The sequence below is a fragment of the Pseudophryne corroboree genome, chromosome 9, assembly GCF_028390025.1.
Source record: "Pseudophryne corroboree isolate aPseCor3 chromosome 9, aPseCor3.hap2, whole genome shotgun sequence".
NCBI lineage: Eukaryota > Metazoa > Chordata > Amphibia > Anura > Myobatrachidae > Pseudophryne > Pseudophryne corroboree.
In genome coordinates this window covers 167,353,537-167,375,309 of record NC_086452.1, presented here as the reverse complement: position 1 = coordinate 167,375,309, position 21,773 = coordinate 167,353,537, and the positions used below count along the sequence as shown (strand labels likewise).

Below are 21,773 nucleotides of genomic sequence, written 5' to 3'. Positions count from 1 at the left end.
CATCCTAGTCTTATACATGCATTACTCCAAGTAATGCCGCTGACAAGTGGTGAGCTGGTGTCCGTATTGGATCCGTCCTCATTGGTGGTTTCCCCGTCACCGATACCCGCTGATTCGTTTCGCTCGTGCTGGATGCATGTATAAGACTTTATCTTCGATAAAGCTCCAGCACGAGCAAAACGCGTCAGAGGGTATCGGTGACGGGGAAACCACCAGTGAGGATGGATCCAATACGGACACCAGCTCACCACTTGTCAGCAGCAGCAATCCGTTGGGCGGTCACTGGAAGGCGTAGCGGCATTCAGACTGTGGAGGACAGAGACGTCCGGTGCCTCCTAGCCGGTTCCTTCACAACATATCATTTACCCTCTTTGGGAGAAGCTGTTCCATATATTCATTGGCCTGCTTGAGCTCGCACACGTATTAGTGTGCTAATTAGAACTGGTTCACTTTTTATTATACAGCACAAACTTATGAACGTGTCTAACCATTTGGAAAAAAACCTGTACCAGGACAATCATTAAGTTTCCGTGTGGGACTGAAGGGAATGAGGTTCCAGTACATATGTTTTTTTATTTATCCACAGGACAAACGTGTGGGGTTTTTTCTGACAGTGCACTGTCATTATTTAAATATTGATCCACCTCTATTAACGGTTAGATTATCTAGAATCGGTACATTTATATTCTAAATACTTGGACTAATGCATGTATAAGACTAGGATGTATAATTGTGATTCACTGTATATTTTTTTATATTTTTATTAAATTGTGGTTTAATATGCACCGTCTTGTGCAAACTATATATTAAATAATAATTTTTATGATTACATGTGTCTGCACTCATCTCACTAAGCCGTCAATTATCTGAATAGCGCAGAGTGAATTCTTTAATTCTATTGTTATCTCCTGTAGCAACAGGGGGTGTTCTTTCTTTTTTTATGCGTACACAGGCATAATTTCACTTTTTGCAGCTGATTATTAATTAAGATAACGTGGAATATTATCCTTGTATTAATATAAAAATAATATTAGCGCCTAGATACATATCTGTGGAATATATTTCTGCACAGACCGGCAGCAGAGGGTTAGGGATATGCTATGGGAGGTGAGGGTTAGGCCCTAGGGGCATGGTTAGGGATTAGGATTAGTCATACTTAATGCCGGAGCCGCGCAGGAACCGCCGGAAGCCATCTTGATGTCATTACCTGACTCGGAAGCCACCACTGGAGCTGTCGGACCAGGTAAGTCACCTCTAGACCACCAGGGACATTGGGGTAAATTTACTAAAGGATAAGAGGTGATGTTGCCCATAGCAATAAATCAAATTTACCTCATTCTGTCAACATTCTATTCAGTCGACATGTCATCGGCATGAACAAGCACAGTGTCGACATGCCAAGCCTGTTGACCTTATTAATGTTGACAAAATGTGCCACACCCCTGAATTCATAATATGGTTCACACAGTGGGCACCCTGCTAGAACCTTGCGGCCAATTATTAACAGAGGAGTATCATATTTGGGCAGTACGGATGGTGTAATGGTTAGCATTACTGTCTCACAGCACTGAGATAATTGGTTCCCACCATGGCCCTAACTGTGTGGCGTTTGTATGTTCTCCCCGTTCTTGCGTGGGTTTCCTCCGGGTACTCTGGTTTCCTCCCACACTACAACAAATATACGTCTGCGCTGTCTGCTGCATGCAAACTCCGGGTGCATGGAGCTCTCCGATAAGAGGGCCTTTGTGTGGCCAGTGATTGTGGCTTCGGAGGGGGCAGTGATGTGGCCACAGGAAGGGGGATTGTTTGCCCAGGTGTAGCTGCGGAGGGGTGGTTTGCCTGGGTACCCCCTTAGTTGTGTGACCACAGATGTTAGCTGCTCATTAATGGGAGGGGAGGGGTTGCTGTTTGCCCAGGGGGTTGCTGCACAGCGGTATGGCTGTTTTGCCAAGGAGTACCCTTTTAGTTACGTGGCCGTGAGGGTTGGTTTGCACGGAAAGGGGGGGGGGGGGGGAGGAGGGGCGGAGCTGCTCAGTAATGTGGCTCCTTGGAGAAGGGGACTTGGGTTTCAGTTACTTTACTGTTTGGGGGTGATGGTGGTCTGACTTGTACAGTTTCATTCTGGCTCCTAGTTTTTAGAAAAAATTGTTAAGCCCTGACTTGTGCTATTTCTTACAGTTTGTAAATTGAATATCCCCTTTTCTCATACGTCCTAGAGGATGCTGGGGACGATATCAAGACCATGGGGTATAGACGGGATCCGCAGGAGACATGGGCACTCTAAAGACTTTTTATTGGGTGTGAACTGGCTCCTCCCTCTATGCCCCTCCTCCAGACCTCAGTTTTAGAAATGTGCCCAGGTCGACTGGATGCACTCTGAGGAGCTCTACTGAGTTTCTCTGAAAAGACTTATGTTAGGTTTTTTATTTTCAGGGAGATCTGCTGGCATCAGACTCCCTGCTTCGTGGGACTGAGGGGGCAGAAGCAGAACCAACTTCCTCAGAGTTTTATGGCTCTGCTTCTGGCTGACAGGACAACATTAGCTCCTCAAGGGAACTGAACGCTAGCCGTGTCTAGATGCTCACTCCCACAGCACGCTGTCACCCCCTTCACAGAGCCAGAAGTCAGAAGACAGGTGAGTATGAGAAGAATGATCTTCAATCAAGTAAGTGACGGCTGAGGTGCAGCGTGGCTGGCGGGAGCGCAGCGCGCCATTGCTGCCCACACACACAGGCGCGGGGGGCGCCCTGGGCAGCAAGAAAAATACCTCAAACTGGCTAAAAGGGGCCATAAGATGCCCAGGCACAGCCCTACCCCCGCCAGTATAAATATTATGAGAAGTTTCTGAGGTAAAAAGGGCGGGGCTTCTTCCTCAGGCAGCCAGCACACTACTCAGCGCCATTTTCTCTCTCTCCTCAGGCTGCAGAGAACACGCTGGTCCTCTCCTCCACTTCTGACAAGTACAGGGTGCTATAAAGGGGGGCACAAAGCGATTGTGGTGCATTTGATAGTGTATATTACTATTTAAAAGCGCTTTTGGGCTGTGGACATACTGTGTTCACAGGCAATACTGGCGCTGGGTTTGTGAACTGGCTGCTCCTATCCTGTGTCCCTCTGACAGATTTTACTGTGGGTCTGTCCCCAAAATAAGTCCCAGTGTGTCTGTGAGTGTGGTGTACACGTGTGAGGCATGTCTGAGGCAGGGAGTTCCTCCCCGGAGGAAGCCATTTTAGGGACACAGAGTTGTAATGTGGTGGCGCTACCGGCACACCAAGAGCCTGCATGGGTGAAAGAGCTACGTGACAGTATGCATCTGATTAACCGTAGATTGGATAAGTCTGAATCTAAGGCTGTATGCTGGATAAAATCCGTGGAAGATGTGAATTTTAAGATGCTGTTATTCCTTATGCGGGCAACCCCTCTGAGACCATTTGCAAATGTTGTAAACACTGATACCGACACGGATTCTGATTCTTGTGTCGACAATAGTGAATCCAGAGAGATAGATCATAAATTGGCAAAAAGTATACACTATATGATTGTGGCTATAAGGGACGTGTTGGAGGTTACAGAAAGCACTCCTGTACCGCAGGAGAAAGCTTATTTATGTAAGGAAAAGAAATCCAAAGTCACGTTCCCTACTTCACACAAACTAAATGCTCTGTTTGAAGGGATGTGGGTGAATCCTGATAAAAAAAATTGTATTCCCAAAAGTATTCACATAGCTTATCCTTTCCCGGTTGAAGACAGGAAAAAATGGGAGTCACCCCCTGTGTTAGACAGTGCACTTTCCAGGTTGACAAAGAAGGTAATTCTCCCTGCTCCTGGCACGGCTTCTCTTAAAGGGCCGGCAGGCCGCAATATGTAAACGACATTGAAATCCATTTATGTTACCAATGGTACACTGCTCAGGCCCACTATTGCCTGCGCATGGGTGAGTCGCGCTATTGAAAAATGGTCAGAAAGCATGTCATCAGAAATTGACACGATTGATAAAGATGAGATACTCCTTAAGTTAGGGAATATCAAGGACGCTGCCGCCTACATGCTGGAAGCAATGAAGGATATTGGACTCATGAGTTCACAAGCCGTTACCATGGCAGTATCGGCTAGGCAGGCGTTATGGATTCGCCAGTGGAACGCGGATGCAGATTCCAAAAGAAACATGGAGGCTCTCCCATATAAAGGTGAGGCCTTATTTGGCGATGTACTGGATGCGTTAGTCTCGGCGGCTACCGCAGGTAAGTCAACATTTTTGCCCTCTGCGCCTGCACCAGCAAAAAAGACCTATCACCCACAAATGCAGTCCTTTCGGCCCAATAAATATAAAAAGACTCCAGGTTCCCAAGAGCAAAAGTCTACCCTTAATTCTGCCAAATCCCCAGCATGACGCTGGAACTCCCTTGCGGGAGGCCGCTAGGGTGGGGGCACGCCTCAAACTCTTCAGGATTGGATTCTGTCTGGCCTGGACCCCTGGGTGTTGCAAATAGTATCCCAGGGATACAAACTAGAGTTTCAAGACGTTCCCCCATGCCGATATTTCAAATCGACCTTGCCAGCTTCTCCGCCAGAGAGAGAAGCAGTAACAGCGGTAATCCAAAAAATTATGTCAAGACCAGGTCATAGTCCTGCTACTGTTGTCACAACAAGGGCGGGGTTTTTATTCAAGCCTTTTTGTTGTTCCGAAGCCGGACGGCTCAGTCAGACCGATCCTAAATCTAAAAAAATCTGAATTTCTTCCTGAAAAGGTTCAAGTTCAAGATGGAATCACTTTGGGCGGTGATTGCCAGTCTGGAGGAGGTGGACTACTTGGTGTCGGTGGACATAAAGGATGCTTACCTGCATGTTCCCATTTATCCTCCTCACCAGGCTTATCTGAGATTCGCGATTCAGGATTGCCATTACCAATTCCAGACATTACCTTTCGGTCTCTCCACGGCGCCGAGGGTATTCACCAAGGTGATGGCGGAGATAATGGTCCTCCTTCGTCAGAAAGGAGTCAGTATAATCCCTTATCTGGACGACCTCCTGATAAAGGCGGGATCCAGGGAGCAGTTATTACAAAACATATCCCTCTCCCTGTCAATACTACAACAACACGGGTGGATCATAAATTACCCAAAGTCACAGTTGGAACCGACGACAAGGTTGTCTTTCCTCAGGATGATTCTGGACACAGAAGTTCAGAGAGTGTTTCTTCCGCTGGAAAAGGCTCTGGAAATCCAGAAAATGGTAAAACAGATATTGAAACCATCAAGTGTGTAGATCCATCAGTGCATTCGGTTGTTGGGGAAGATGGTGGCGGCCTACGAGGCCATACAGTTTGGCAGGTTCCATGCCAGAGTATTCCAGTGGGACCTGTTGGACAAGTGGTCGGGGTCACACCTATACATGCACAGAAAGATAATCCTGTCGTCAAAAACCAGGATTTCGCTCATGTGGTGGTTGCACAGCTCTCACCTGCTAGAGGGACGCGGGTTCGGCATTCAGGACTGGGTCCTAGTAACCACGGATGCAAGTCTCCGAGGCTGGGGAGCAGTCTCTCAGGAGAAAATTTCCAGGGACGTTGGTCACATCAGGAAGCCTGCCTTCACATAAACGTGCTGGAGCTAAGAGCCATTTACAACGGCCTTCAACGAGCGGTACATCTTCTTCAAGACCGTCCCGTGCAGATCCAGGCGGACAATGTAACAGCAGTCGCATACATAAACAGGCAGGGCGGAACGAAAAGCAGAGCGGCAATGGCAGAGGCGACAAAAATCCTCCGCTGGGCAGAAAAACATCTACAAGCTCTGTCGGCAATATTCATTCTGGGAGTAGACAACTGGGAAGCAGACTTCCTCAGCAGACACGATCTCCATCCAGGAGAGTGGGGCCTCCACCAAGAAGTCTTTGCAGAGGTGACAAGTCTTTGGGGAGTTCCTCAAATAGACATGATGGCATCTCGTCTCAACAAGAAGCTTCAGAGATACTGTTCCAGGTCGAGAGACCCTCAATCAGTAGCAGTGGATGCACTGGTGACCCAGTGGGTGTTTCCGTCAGTGTATGTTTTCCCTCCACTTCCGCTGATCCCAAAAGTACTCAGGATCATAAGAAAGACAAGGGTTCGAGCAATCTTCATTGCCCCAGACTGGCCAAGAAGGGCTTGGTACCCAGATCTTCAGCAGTTACTCATAGGAGATCCTCGGCCTCTTCCTCCTCGGGAGGACCTGCTGCAGCAGGGGCCGTGTATGTACCAAGACTTACCGTGGCTATGTTTTACGGCATGGCTGTTGAGCGCCGTATCCTAGCCAGGAAGGGTATTCCTAAGGAGGTCATCCCCACCCTTATTCAGGCCAGAAAGAGAGTAACGTCAAAACATGACCACCGTATTTGGAGAAAATATGTGTCTTGGTGTGAATCCAAGAAAGCTCCTACGGAAGAGTTTCACTTAGGACATTTTCTCAATTTTTTGCAGGATGGTGTGGAGACGGGCCTACGATTGGGATCAATCAAGGTCCAAATTTCGGCCTTGTCCGTGTTCTTCCAAAAACAATTGGCCTCTCTTCCAGAGGTTCAGACCTTCGTGAAAGGGGTTCTGCACATCCAGCCTCCAATCGTGCCTCCAGTGGCACCATGGGACCTTAACGTGGTATTGCAGTTCCTTCAATCGGATTGGTTTGAGCCTCTACAAAAGATCGAGTTGAAGTTTCTCACTTGGAAAGTGGTGATGCTTTTGGCATTGGCATCCGCAAGGCGGGTGTCTGAATTGGGGGCCTTGACTCACAAGAGCCCTTACCTGATTTTCCATGAAGATAGGGCAGAGTTGCGGACTCGCCATCATTTTCTTCCAAAGGTGGTTTCTGCTTTTCACATAAACCAACCTATTGTGGTGCCAGTAGTTACTGACACATTCACTGATTCAAAGTCTCTAGATGTGGCTAGAGCTTTGAAAATCTATGTTGCTAGAACAGCTCATATACGGAAAACAGAGGCTCTGTTTGTCCTGTATGATCACAACAAGATTGGCTGTCCTGCTTCTAAGCAGACTATTGCACGTTGGATTAGAAATACGATTCAGCAAGCTCATACTACGGCTGGATTGCCGTTACCGACGTCGGTAAAGGCCCACTCCACTAGGAAGGTGGGCTCATCCTGGGCGGCTGCCCGGAGGGTCTCGGCATTACAACTTTGCCGAGCAGCTACTTGGTCAGGGTCAAACACATTTGCTAAGTTCTACAAGTTTGACCACCTTGGCCGATGAGGACCTAAAGTTTGGTCAATCGGTGCTGCAGGGTCATCCGCACTCTCCCGCCCGTACTGGAGCTTTGGTATAGACCCCACGGTCTTGATGTCGTCCCCAGCATCCTCTAGGACGTATAAGAAAATAGGATTTTGATAACCTACTGGTAAATCCTTTTCTCCTAGTCCGTAGAGGATGCTGGGCGCCCGTCCCGGTGCCTACTTTACCTGCAGTTTAGTTATTACAGTTACACAAGTTGTGTTATCTTGGTTTCAGCATGTTGCTGCAATTAGTTCGTGCCTGTTGGCGTGTGTTATGTTGAATGCCATGTGTGCGGCATGGTTGAGGGTGTGAGTTGGTAGATATCTCACCACTAGTTAAGTAATTCCTTTCCTCGAAATGTCAGTCTCGCTGGGCACAGTTCCTACAACTGAGGTCTGGAGGAGGGGCATAGAGGGAGGAGCCAGTTCACACCCAATGAAAAGTCTTTAGAGTGCCCATGTCTCCTGCGGATCCCGTCTATACCCCATGGTCTTGATGTCGTCCCCAGCATCCTCTACGGACTAGGAGAAAAGGATTTACCGGTAGGTTATCAAAATCCTATTTTCTTCTAGTCTTTTTGTGCTGTATTTTCCATCTGTCTTTAAGATTTTAAATTTATGTTTCTTTTTATGTTTCTTTTTCAATTGGAAATCAAATCCAGCGTCTGCAAAAATGGATCAATGGACTTAGAATGGTAAAAACACGTAATATGTGTATCACGTCCCCCCACTGATTAAGGGATTCATTTACCATTCAGAGGCTTTGCTGTGGAACTTAAAAAGCAACTGTTTTGTTTTCGGATTCAGCTGGGCTCATCATTTTTGTTGGCTAATGGAAGCTGTTGCAACCTGTTTTATATACTTTTATTATTGAAAAATCAATAAATATATTTGACACGAAAAAAGCAACAATTTTCTTTTAAGGCAACATGTACCATTTTAAATATCTTGTGACAAAATCAGTAATTGGTAAATAAACCCCCTAAAAGTTAATAAAGACAAATCCTACAATGTACATAGTTCCAAATAACAGCTTTATATATACACTGCTTTTAACACATTTTATAACCAACCAGTACACACAAGGTTTCAAAAACTACAACTCAGTTTTTGGGGACATTTTTAAAAATTAGTGCATAACTGTATCATTGCCTATAACAAACAATCAGATTTTAGCTGTAATTTTTGTAGTGCATCTACTTAAAAACTGCTTTAAATATGTAACTGGTTAATTTTTTACCCTAAAAAAAAAATCACTTAATTTTAATTTATATTAAGTTTAGAACATATTTTTAAAAATGGATTTAAATATTTTATTAAAAAAAAGAAAAATATGCCTAGGGCACCCCAACCTTCTCTAAGAGCCCCCATTGTAACTATCTCCCACCCTCAGGAGCACTTTCCTCCACCCCATTAGTGGTCATAGATCCCCAGTGGCATAGCCACCTACCTACCAGTGTCCATAGACACATACTGTGGCACTTCCCCACCATGTGTCTCTATACTGTAATACCAATCAATCCCACCTACCCATGCCAGTAATCATTTTGTGGGGTATCACCTGATGCAAGTGATCTTTGCACTCCAAAAGGTCAACTAAACAACGCCCGTGGAAGTTCCCCACCTTGCACTATTGTTGCTAGTGCATGCTCCCCATAGTGCCATTCACGCTGCACTCTGGGGCAAAACTTTGTCAGTAATGTCGGCAGTCACGGATTTCCTTAATAACAGCTGAGGGACTGACGCAGACGGAATGTGCCAGCAAAAGCCTAGCTGGCTATGTGACCATGCCAATTAACTTATTAATGAGCATTGGTTATTATAAATGCTTTTGTGTTTATGGTTTAGGTCCTTTGTTTAAGTCTGGAGAAAATTAATATGCAATGTTGTGGTCATTAAACACGTTTTTACTGCTTTTAAGAACAGAGTATATTTCTGAGCCAGTCTCATTCTGCTTATGTTTATTAAAATTGTGTTAACTTGATAAAACTTTACCATATGATTTGTCTAACCAGATTAAAAATATATTTATATAAACATTTACTAACATTCTGGGGCCAGAATCCTATTTACTAGGGCTTTCTAAACAATTCGGAGACGTGATGTGACATCTCATACCCAAAATAATTTACAGTAGAGACATATCAGTCTTTGTAATTCATGTTTTCCTAAAGACATCAGAGCTTGCAGTTTATACAGAGATTGTTTACTGGAGTTTATACATATAGGGCCAGATTCCGTTAAGGGTGGTAACCTTGAGCTTTTACGTATGAGGCTATTCAATTACAGCCCCTTTTTCTTGTTCAGTAAATTTGCTGCTAACAAGTGTTAACCCATAGGTTCTGGGAAAAGTAACTGGAGCTATGGATTAACACATTCGACACCCGCGATAAGGGCACTTACGGCTGCTAATTGAATTCAGCCCTCAATGGCACCTCTTGTTTTGTAATTCCTCACTGTAATTCATGGTCTGATAATGTTTGTACGGTATCCGGATGATAGATAGACAGTGTCTAGTTAGACAGTAAATAGATAGACACCGTTTGTTAGACAGACATAAGGTCGACAGTGTCCAAAGGTCAACATAAAAAGGTAGACAGTACAAAATGTTGAAAGGGTCAAAAGGTCGACATGAAAAAAAAAGGTAAGCAGGTATTATTATTTTCAATTTTACATGTATTTGGACTTTTTCATACCTTCTCTATCCATGTTGGCATAGCGGGGCAGATGTATTAACTTGGAGAAGGCATAAGTAAGTGATAAACCAGTGATATGTGCAAGGTGATAAAGGCACCAGCCAATCAGCTCCAATATGTAAATTAACAGTTAGGATCTGATTGGCTGGTGCCTTTATCACCTTGCACATATCACTGGTTTATCACTTCCTTATGCCGTTTCCAGGTTAATACATCTGCCCCAGAGTTGGTTATAAACCTTGTGGCGAGCAACTGAGCCCGAAGCGTGGCAAGTTAATGCCTTTCTACAATTGGGGGTCCCATATGACAAAACTATCCACACAAACCCCAAAAATGCAACAAAAAAAGTCTACCTTTTTTATTTCGACCATTTTCATGTCGACCTTTTGTACTGTCTACTTTTTTCATGTCTACCTTTCAACCCTGTTGAACTTTTGACTGTCTAACATGACACTGTCTATCTGTTATACCACACCCGTTTGTCCGTAGTCAGCACATCTTACATCTTACCTTGATACCCACTTTGTGTGTTGGAATTTGTTTTAAATAATTTTGTTTCACCATGTATACATTTTCTGTCCCTTTTAGACTATTGTTGACCTATGTTACAGGTCCAGATACACAATTGAAGTGCACCTTGGTAGATTTTTGCCTTCTCTACTCTCCGTTTATATCGATCAATGTATTTTAGAATACCATGTACTTTTCAGTACGGTAATGGCTAATGTTTCACAGAAAATGTGCACTGTATACAATTCTCTTGTTTTTAGTCACTAATTTCAGTTTGTGAGTTCAGCTTGTGTCAACTATCTAGATCATTCCTTATAATTCTACCCAAGCCTTTCCCTAATTATAAATGTATCTATGTTTTATTTTTCATTCTCCTCATAGTAGGGTGAACTGCTGTGTAGTTTGCATATACCGTTAACTTTTGGAATAAAATGTTTCCTGATAAATTCATCCCGTAACTATTCTTTCATCAAAGCATAAATTACAATTGCTTAATGGGCCCTACACACTGGCAGATAACACTGCACGATATGAACGTTCTCGTTTATATCGTGCAGTGTGTAGGCACCAACGATTAACGATGCGCGGCCCCGCGCTCTTTAATCATTGGTGCCCCGTCGCTTATGCATGCAAGCCAATATGGATGAGATTGTCCATATTAGCATGCATTGCTATGGCGCCGGGTGATTGGGGGAGTGAAGAAACTTCACTCCTCCCCGCCGCCGGATCGCCCGTCTGCCATATCGGTGGTCACAGTCTGTAGGGCCCATAGAATCTCACTGGAATCATGACAAGTTCAACTTTATTTAAAGCATGTTCCAATATACAGATATTGGTGGTTCATCTAGCCAGCATCCTGGTATCTAGTATTCACGGTTGGTGAATGCAATGCATAATTTACTTCAATATTGTAACAGTATAGATGAGTATGTTGTTTAGCGACAGGGAATCTTTGTGCAGTAATTGCTTTTCTCTTACGTCCTAGAGGATGCTGGGGACTCCGTAAGGACCATGGGGTATAGACGGGCTCCGCATGAGACATGGGCACTATAAAGAACTTGAGATGGGTGTGCACTGGCTCCTCCCTCTATGCCCCTCCTCCAGACCTCAGTTAGATCCTGTGCCCAGAGGAGACTGGGTGCACTACAGGGGAGCTCTCCTGAGTTTCTCTGAAAAATAATTTTGTTAGGTTTTTTATTTTCAGGGAGCACTGCTGGCAACAGGCTCCCTGCATCGTGGGACTGAGGAGAGAGAAGCAGACCTACTTAAGTGATAGGCTCTGCTTCTTAGGCTACTGGACACCATTAGCTCCAGAGGGTCGGAACGCAGGTCTCACCCTCGCCGTTCGTCCCGGAGCCGCGCCGCCGTCCTCCTCACAGAGCCAGAAGATAGAAGCCGGGTGAGTATAAGAAGAAAGAAGACTTCAAAGGCTGCAGAAGACTTCAGATCTTCTCTGAGGTAACGCGCAGCGGTAACACTGCACGCCATTGCTCCCACGCACAACACACACAGCGGGCACTGAAGGGTGCAGGGCGCAGGGGGGGGTGCCCTGGGCAGCAATAATAAACCTCTAGGGACTGGCTAACATATATATAGGCTGCGGAGGCAGTATATTATATAATCCCCCGCCAGTATTGGAAATTTGAGCGGGACCGAAGCCCGCCGCTGAGGGGGCGGAGCTTGATCCTCCAGCACTAACCAGACCCATTTTCTCCACAGCACACTGCAGAGAAGCTGGCTCCACGGACTCTCCCCTGCTGAACACGGTGACAGAGGGCAAAAAAGAGGGGGGGGGGGCACTTTTAATTGGCGCAGTGAGTGTATGTATATATATATATATATATATATATATATAAGCGCTGTTTTGTCTGGGAATTTTGTTTCCAGTGTCAGTTGGCGCTGGGTGTGTGCTGGCATACTCTGTCTCTCCAAAGGGCCTTATTGGGGAACTGTCTCCATATAGATATATCCCTGAGTGTGTGGGGGTGTCGGTACGGTACGCGTGTGTCGGCATGTCTGAAGCGGAAGGCTCATCTAAGGAGGAGGTGGAGCAGATGATTGTGGTGTCTCCGTCGGCAACGCCGACACCTGATTGGTTGGATATGCTGAATGTTTTAAATGCAAATGTGTCTTTATTACATAAGAGGTTGGACAAAGCAGAGTCCAGTGATAGAACAGGGAGTCAATCCATGGCTTTGGCTGTGTCACAGGGCCCTTCAGGGTCTCAGAAACGTCCTCTGTCCCAAGTAGCAGACACTGATACCGACACGGATTCTGACTCCAGTGTCGACTACGATGATGCGAGGTTACACCCAAGGGTGGCCAAAAGTATTCATTATATGATTATTGCAATAAAGGATTTTTTACATATCACAGATGACCCCTCTGTCCCTGACAAGAGGGTACACATGTTTAAGGAAAAGAAACCTGAGGTAACCTTTCCCCCATCTCATGAGCTGAACGCGTTATTTGAAAAGGCTTGGGAAACTCCAGACAAGAAACTGCAGATTCCCAAAAGAATTCTTATGGCGTATCCTTTCCCTGCGCAGGACAGCTAACGGTGGGTTTTTTCAGTTTTGTTTCTTTGGGTTTTCTTTTTTTTTTTTAAGATACATGACTAATTTCCTATCATGTGGGTATTATTGCAACACCTGGGAGATATAATTGATACCTACCAGAAATAGCAGTAGATGTTTGTTTGAGAGTAAAGGGCCCTACTCATTTGACGATGCGCCGCCGAGGTGCCCGACGGCCGAAACGGCCAACGAGCGACACGGCGGCGGGGGGGCAGTGACGGGGGGAGTGAAGTTTCTTCACTCCCCCCGTCACGCGGCTGCATTGAAGTGCAGGCAAATATGGACGAGATCGTCCATATTGGCCTGCATGCACAGCCAACGGGAGACCAGCGATGAACGAGCGCGGGGCCGTGCATCGTTCATCGCTGGAGTCTCCACACTGAAAGATATGAACGAGATCGTTCATATCTTTCAGAAAATCGGCCAGTGTGTAGGGCCTATAAGGGTTTTGGTCTTAATTGTGGGGAAAAAAAACACATTTCTTTCCTTGTGTTTCTAGTTAAAAATGTAAATGTCTAAATTCTTTGAAACATGGGAGAGTTTTATTGTGCCCTTCTGCTCCACGGTAGGGTTCTGTCCTCCCTGAGCTCGCCTTACAAAACCTGCATTTACGGTTTGACAGGTATACCGCCCCAGTCAAACTCCCCACCTGCCGCTGTCCCCGGAATGGGTCTAAATTCGAAACTCTTTATGTAACACCTTCTAGTATCTTCTACGAATGGTTGAGGGTGATCCTCCAACTTCAGTTTGACCGGGGAAGTGGACCAAATTTTATTTTATTTAGTTTTAATTCGATTTCATTGTAACTTTGTACTTGCTTGTTTTGTCTTCTTTGTGAGCCTACCAATGTCTGCTTTTTCTTCTTGTCTGGTGGCCATATGACTACTTGTTTGTATTATGTTCAGGCTCAGTTGGCCCTCTGTATTCCTTTATGTTGGGCCTTTTATAATGGTGAATATGCATGTATTTCTTTGCACTATGGGGGTCATTCCGAGTTGATCGCTAGCTGCCGTTGTTTGCAGCGCAGCGATAAGGCTAAAAAAAAGCATTTCTGCGCATGCGTATGCCCCGCAATGCGCACGCGCGACGTATGGGTACAAAGCCCGTTCACACTTCTGCTAAGCTAAAATACACTCCCCAGTGGGCGGCGGCATAGCGTTTGCACGGCTGATAAAACTAGCCAGCGAGCGATCAACTCGGAATGACCCCCTATGTTCACTGTTCAATGATTTATACCAGAGGTTCTCAAACTTGGTCCTCGTGGGCCCACACAGTGCATGTTTTGCAGGTCTCCTCACAGAATCGCAAGTGAAATAATTAGCTCCACCTGTGGACCTTTTAAAATGTGTCAGTGAGTAATTAATACGCCTGTGCACCTGCTGGGTTACCTGCAAAACATGCACTGTGTGGGCTCACGAGGACCAAGTTTGAGAACCTCTGATTTATACATTGCTTTAAGAAAAAATATATTGAAATGTCCTCAGTGAGTATTGAGGAGCCTGTATAGAGTAGGTGGAAGATTAGCTCAGGTATTTCACCATACTGCCTTTGGTGGCATTATATAGCCATTATTATAGAGCTAACGTGCTACATGCACAGGGGAGGGTGAGGAGAAACAGATCTAATATAGTAGACTTGTATATTCAATAAAGAAGAGGCTTGAGAAGGAAAGAGACTGGTGGAGATAGATAAAAGCTTGTACGAGGTATCAAGATTGAGGAGGACACATAGGACAAGCAACACAGCAGCTGTAAAATTACAATGGTAGATAGAGATTCATTAATACTACACTTATTTCACAGGGAATACCTACAGTTTACCGGCGGCTGGGATCCCGGCTGTCATGATCGCGACAGCAGGATCCCAGCCACAAGTTTGTTCGCCAAGCTACGGGCACGGTGGCTCGCTGCTCCCGCCACAGGTTATATTCTCCCTCTATGGGTGTTGTGTACACCCATAGAGGGAGAAAAGCCTGTAGCGCCGGTATTCCGGCGGCAGCATTTCACCGCCTGTCGCGATTCCGGCATCGGCATTGTTACCGCCAGGATCCCGACAGGCGGTCTCGTGATTGCCTCCCATTTTACAGTACCCTGACACCCTGTCCTCTAATATTCCCTGCCCTCTACTTCGTTCCTACTGCCCTATGCTCTCTTTTCTGGACACATAGGACCAACTCCATTTTACAGCTGGGTCCTTTCTGATCTTACGTGTGATACATACGCATCGCAGTACGATAGCTATGGCAGCTTGGCGCAGCTAATCTTTTTTATGTGTATGCACGGGTGTACGCATCGCATGTAAGATCAGGGAGGACACATCTGGGCCTTGGCTTGTAAATGAAAACAAGAGAAACGTATTGTGTTCATGTTATATAACATTAGGCAGTGAAAAACATTTCTTTTTACCATTTATTTATTATTTCATGTGTTTAAAAACAAGAATAATGAACACCAAATTCCCCCAAAAAAACATTAATATGAAAATGTAAAAATCTCCTTGGGCTCCCCAAAATTTATTGAGCGAGGAGAACCTGCACTGGTGGAATCTAGAGGAAGTATTGGATATTGCTGTGGTGGTCTCATGGTGTCACCCCTTAAGCTGGGTACACACTAGATGATTTTTTTAACAATATGGCAGATAATGACCTTTCTGCTAGGTGTGCCTGTATTGTGGGGCCTATTTCATGCACTGGAGTGCATGTGCTGAGTGTCCGTCCCAGCCTGCACTGTCTGCTGTCGTCTCTAAACTCCAGCTGCTTAGAGCTCTCCGATATGGGGGTCTATGTATGGATGGGAAAATACGGCATCAAAAGGGCTATTGACGTGGCCACAGGGCGGGGGAAGGGGGTTGTTTGCCTGTGGGGCAACTGCAGAGGGGTGGTTTGCCTGGGGGTACCCCCTTAGTTATGCGGCCATGGGGTTGGTTGCCCAGGGGGGTTAGCTGCTCATTTAATGTGGCTGAAGTGGGGGTTGTTGTTGTTGTTTGCATGTGGAGCAGCTGCCCAGCGATGTGGCTGCAGAGGGCTGGTTTGTCTAGGGGTACCCCCTTTGTTGTTTAGCCTGGAGGGTGGGGGGAAGCTGCTCAGTAATATGGCTGCGGCGGATTTCCTGTTGTTGTTTTTTTTTTTTTTTTTGTGGGGGAAGGAGGGGTCTGGCTGTTATACATATTTCAGAAAAATGTGTTAAGCCTTGGTGTAGGTTGTCCAGGAGGGCATTATGCAGATGCCATGTTCCCAGAGACCAAACGCTTATGCTTTAAACTCTGACATAATGACCGGGTTTAAATCTGCAACTGCACCGTGGCCTGCAGTGAGACTTGTATGCCGCCTCAGTATAGTTCTGTTTCTTATCAGTTATTTGTATAGCACCACAACATTATGTAGCGCTGTTCATATTCTGTGAGGCAGCAATGCTAACTGTACTGTTCTTGTATAGATATAGGGCTCCCAGCATTTGGAAAACCGGGCATGGAGTGTGCTTAGGCAGTAATATTCACCCCTCAGATATATGTATATTGTGTACAGGCACCTACTCGCCAGAATACAGGTATCCCCAATACTGATTATTACACCATACAGTATGGAGTGAAATGGCGCTGCTGACAATATAATAATAAAAAGGGTATCCGTATGATTTACCGGTGGCCAGGATGCCGGCATCGGTATACGGTCAGCGGCATCCCGGCCGGCAGCGGGGCATGCGCAAAGAGTCCCCTTGCGGTTACGCTGTGGGCTCAGTTGCTTGCTGCGCTTACCACATGTTTTATTCCCACTCTGAGTGTCGTGGACACCCACAAATGGTAATAGTCCCTGTGCGGCAGGATTCTGGCTGTCTGGATTGCGGCGGCGTTATCTTGACCATCGGGATCACGACAGCCGGCAAATTAACTGCATCCCATAAGAAGTGTAATCACAATACATCAGGGTAAATAGTAACAGTTCCCAATGTATTTCGATCTTCTGTTTGTATCCAAAAATGAAGTGTAGGATCTACTCACCATATTAGGGTTCAGTAGTAACACCCCAGTCATGTAAATGAGCTAAATCAGAAAATGTGATGTGTTTCTTCTTCTTTACCAAAAAGGGAAATAACAGCCATGATAGTTAAGTCTATGGGGTAAATTTACTAAGATTCTTATTTTCCCGTTTCAGGTCAAAGTTCAATCACGAATGACATCGAAAGTGTAAAACTGCAACTTTTTGAATTTATTACGACTAATTTACTAAGCTGTCGTATTCGGGTTTTTCTTTTGTTCCGATGTCGATGTCATTCGTGGTTTTTTTTCTATTTTTACGGCAGTGATTAGCAAAACACTGCCGACTTTTTTACAATGAATCTCGGCCGGATCTGTGTGATCCGTGCTGGGGATTTTTTTTTTTTGTTTTTTTTACATTAAACACTGCAAAATATTTTAAAAAAAATTGCGTGGGGTCCCCCCTCCTAAGCATAACCAGCCTCGGGCTCTTTGAGCCGATCCTGGTTGCAGAAATATGGGGGGAAAAATGACAGGGGTTCCCCCATATTTAAGCAACCAGCATCGGGCTCTGCGCCTGGTCCTGGTTCCAAAAATACGGGGGACAAAAAGTAGGGGTCCCCCGTATTTTTAAAACCAGCACCGGGCTCCACTAGCTGGACAGATAATGCCACAGCCGGGGGTCACTTTGATATAGTGCCCTGCGGCCGTGGCATCAAAAATCCAACTAGTCACCCCTGGCCGGGGTACCCTGGGGGAGTGGGGACCCCTTCAATCAAGGGGTCCCCCCCCCCAGCCACCCAAGGGCCAGGGGTGAAGCCCGAGGCTGTCCCCCCCCATCCAATGGGCTGCGGATGGGGAGGCTGATAGCCTTTTGTGATAATGAAAAGATATTGTTTTTAGTAGCAGTACTACAAGTCCCAGCAAGCCTCCCCCGCATGCTGGTACTTGGAGAACCACAAGTACCAGCATGCGGCGGAAAAACGGGCCCGCTGGTACCTGTAGTACTACTACTAAAAAAATACCCAAAAAAACACAAGACACACACACCGTGAAAGTATAATTTTATTACATACATACACACATACATACATACATACTTACCTTATGTTCCCACGCAGGTCGGTCCTCTTCTCCAGTAGAATCCAAGGGGTACCTGTTGAAGAAATTATACTCACGAGATCCAGGGGCCCAGGGTCCTCGGAGAAATCCTTTGTAATCCATGTACTTGAAAAAAAAAAAAAAAAACGCTTACCCGAGCCACGCACTAAAAGGGGACCCATGTTTGCACATGGATCCCCTTTTCCCGACTGCCAGAAAACCCACTCTGACTGATGTCTAAGTGGGTTTCCTCAGCCAATCAGGGAGCGCCACGTTGTAGCACTCTCCTGATCGGCTGTGTGCTCCTGTCCTAACTGACAGGCGGCACACGGCAGTGTTACAATGTAGCGCCTATGCGCTACATTGTAACCAATGCTGGGAACTTTCTGCTCAGCGGTGACGTCACTTTAGGTCAACCGCAGGGCAGAAAGTTCCCACCATTGGTTACAATGGAGCGCATAGGCGCTACATTGTAACACTGCCGTGTGCTGCCTGTCAGTCAGGACAGGAGCACACAGCCGATCAGGAGAGTGCTACAACGTGGCGCTCCCTGATTGGCTGAGGAAACCCACTTAGACATCAGTCAGAGTGGGTTTTCTGGCAGTCGGGAAAAGGGGATCCATGTGCAAACATGGGTCCCCTTTTAGTGCGTGGCTCGGGTAAGCGTTTTTTTTTTTTTTTTTCAAGTACATGGATTACAAAGGATTTCTCCGAGGACCCTGGGCCCCTGGATCTCGTGAGTATAATTTCTTCAACAGGTACCCCTTGGATTCTACTGGAGAAGAGGACCGACCTGCGTGGGAACATAAGGTAAGTATGTATGTATGTGTGTATGTATGTAATAAAATTATACTTTCACGGTGTGTGTGTCTTGTGTTTTTTTGGGTATTTTTTTAGTAGTAGTACTACAGGTACCAGCGGGCCCGTTTTTCCGCCGCATGCTGGTACTTGTGGTTCTCCAAGTACCAGCATGCGGGGGAGGCTTGCTGGGACTTGTAGTACTGCTACTAAAAACAATATCTTTTCATTATCACAAAAGGCTATCAGCCTCCCCATCCGCAGCCCATTGGATGGGGGGGGACAGCCTCGGGCTTCACCCCTGGCCCTTGGGTGGCTGGGGGCAGTGGCGGATCTAGACTTAACTTTTAGGGGGGGCGGTTTAAGAATTATGACTCCTCCCCCTAATCATAGCCCCTCCCACTTAGTAATGCCCTTCCCGTTCGCTTCTAAAATTTCCTATTGTTGCCATTACTAATAAAATGTTGCCAGTTAGTGGAGAGAACCCTGCGCACTGGTGATACAGACTGGCGAATCACCATTCCTTCCATCAGGGGTGGTAGAGGATAAGACAGTAGGGCATTTTAAACATGCATGGGATAGACATAAGGATATTCTTACAAAGAAATAAGGATCAGATAAGGTTAGAGATAAAAAATAATGTAAAAAAAAAGAAAGAAAAAAAAGGGGCAGACTAGCTGGGCCAAGTGGTTCTTATCTGCCGACAAATTCTGTTTCTACAGCACACAGAATGAGCCGAAATTCCCATTATAGCACGCTGTATGAGCCGAAATTCCCATTATAGCACACTGAATGAGGCGAAATTCACATTGTAGCACGCTGAATGAGCTGAAATTCACATTGTAGCACACTGAATGATCCGAAATTCACATTGTAGCACACTGAATGATCCGAAATTAACATGATAGCACACTGAATGAGCCGAAATTCACATTGTAGCACGCTGAATGAGCTGAAATTCACATTGTAGCACACGGAATGATCCGAAATTAACATGATAGCACACTGAATGAGCCGACATTCACATCATAGCACACTGAATGAGCCGAAATTAACATGATAGCACACTGAATGAGCCGAAATTCACATTGTAGCACGCTGAATGAGCTGAAATTCACATTGTAGCACACGGAATGATCCGAAATTAACATGATAGCACACGGAATGATCCAAAACTCACATTGTAGCACACACTGAATAAGGCCAAAATAAAATTGTAGCACACTAAATGATCCGAAATTCACCTTTTAGCACAGTGAATGCTGCAAAATGCACATTATAGCACGCTGTATGAGACAAAATAATGCAGACCGAATGAGCTGAAAATCACATTATAGCACACTGAATGAGCTGAAAATCACATTATAGCACACTGAATGAGCTGAAAATCACATTATAGCACACTGAATGAGCTGAAAATCACATTATAGCACACTGAATGAGCTGAAAATCACATTGTAGCACACCGAATGAGCCGACATTCCCATTATAGCACGCTGTATGAGCCGAAATTCCCATTATAGCACACAGAATGAGGTGAAATTCACATTGTAGCACACCGAATGAGCCGAAATTAACATGATAGCACACAGAATGATCCTAAATTAACATGATAGCACACGGAATGATCCAAAACTCAGATTGTAGCACACACTGAATATAAGGCAAAAAAAAAAAACAGTGCAGCACAGTAAATGATCCTAAATCCACCTTTTAGCATAGCACACACCTCTTCCGTACAGACCTGGCCGGGTCCCGCCGCGGTATTCGGAACGGTTGGAGAGCTGTGCAGCGCGCCAAGGAACGGAGACAGAGAGAGCGTCCTGACGCGCGTACAGGGAGGAGGGGGCGTGCTCACAGAGGCCACTGTACGCGCGTCAGGACGCTCCTCTCTCTCTCCTCCTCCTCCGCCGCCGCGCTGCACCGCTCTACAACCCCTTCCCAATACCGCGGCGGGACCCGGCCTCCATCCCGCTGCCGGTAAATCTAGGAGGGGCGTTCGCCCTGATCGCCCCCCGCTAAATCCGCCCCTGGCTGGGGGGGGGGGACCCCTTGATTGAAGGGGTCCCCACTCCCCCAGGGTACCCCGGCCAGGGGTGACTAGTTGGATTTTTGATGCCACGGCCGCAGGGCACTATATCAAAGTGACCCCCGGCTGTGGCATTATCTGTCCAGCTAGTGGAGCCCGGTGCTGGTTTTAAAAATACGGGGGACCCCTACTCTTTTTGTCCCCCGTATTTTTGGAACCAGGACCAGGCACAGAGCCCGATGCTGGTTGCTTAAATATGGGGGAACCCCTGTCATTTTTTTCCCCATATTTCTGCAACCAGGATCGGCTCAAAGAGCCCGAGGCTGGTTATGCTTAGGAGGGGGGACCCCACGCAATTTTTTTTAATAAAATAACAACTTTCCCACCCCTTCCCACTGATATACATGCACGGATCTCATGGATCCCTGCATGCCTATCCAATCACGGAAAAAAAAAGTAGGTCTGTTTTTTTTTAGCACTTTTTTACGAGTTGTAATTTTTCACGTCAGTGTTTGTTTTTTTCTCTATCGTCCTAGTGGATGCTGGGGTTCCTGAAAGGACCATGGGGGAATAGCGGCTCCGCAGGAGACAGGGCACAAAAAGTAAAGCTTTAGGATCAGGTGGTGTGCACTGGCTCCTCCCCCTATGACCCTCCTCCAAGCCTCAGATTTTTGTGCCCGGCCGAGAAGGGTGCAATCTAGGTGGCTCTCCTAAAGAGCTGCTTAGAAAAGTTTAGCTTAGGTTTTTTATTTTACAGTGAGTCCTGCTGGCAACAGGATCACTGCAACGAGGGACTTAGGGGAGAAGAAGTGAACTCACCTGCGTGCA

The 21,773-nt window shown here is 46.0% G+C and overlaps 1 protein-coding gene across 1 annotated transcript in view; it reads left to right on the top strand.

Annotated features, from left to right (window-relative positions):
* Positions 1-21,773, top strand: part of LRRC8B (leucine rich repeat containing 8 VRAC subunit B) — a 185,636-nt gene that overhangs the window by 121,893 nt on the left and 41,970 nt on the right. The gene's annotated exons all lie outside the window — the stretch shown is intronic.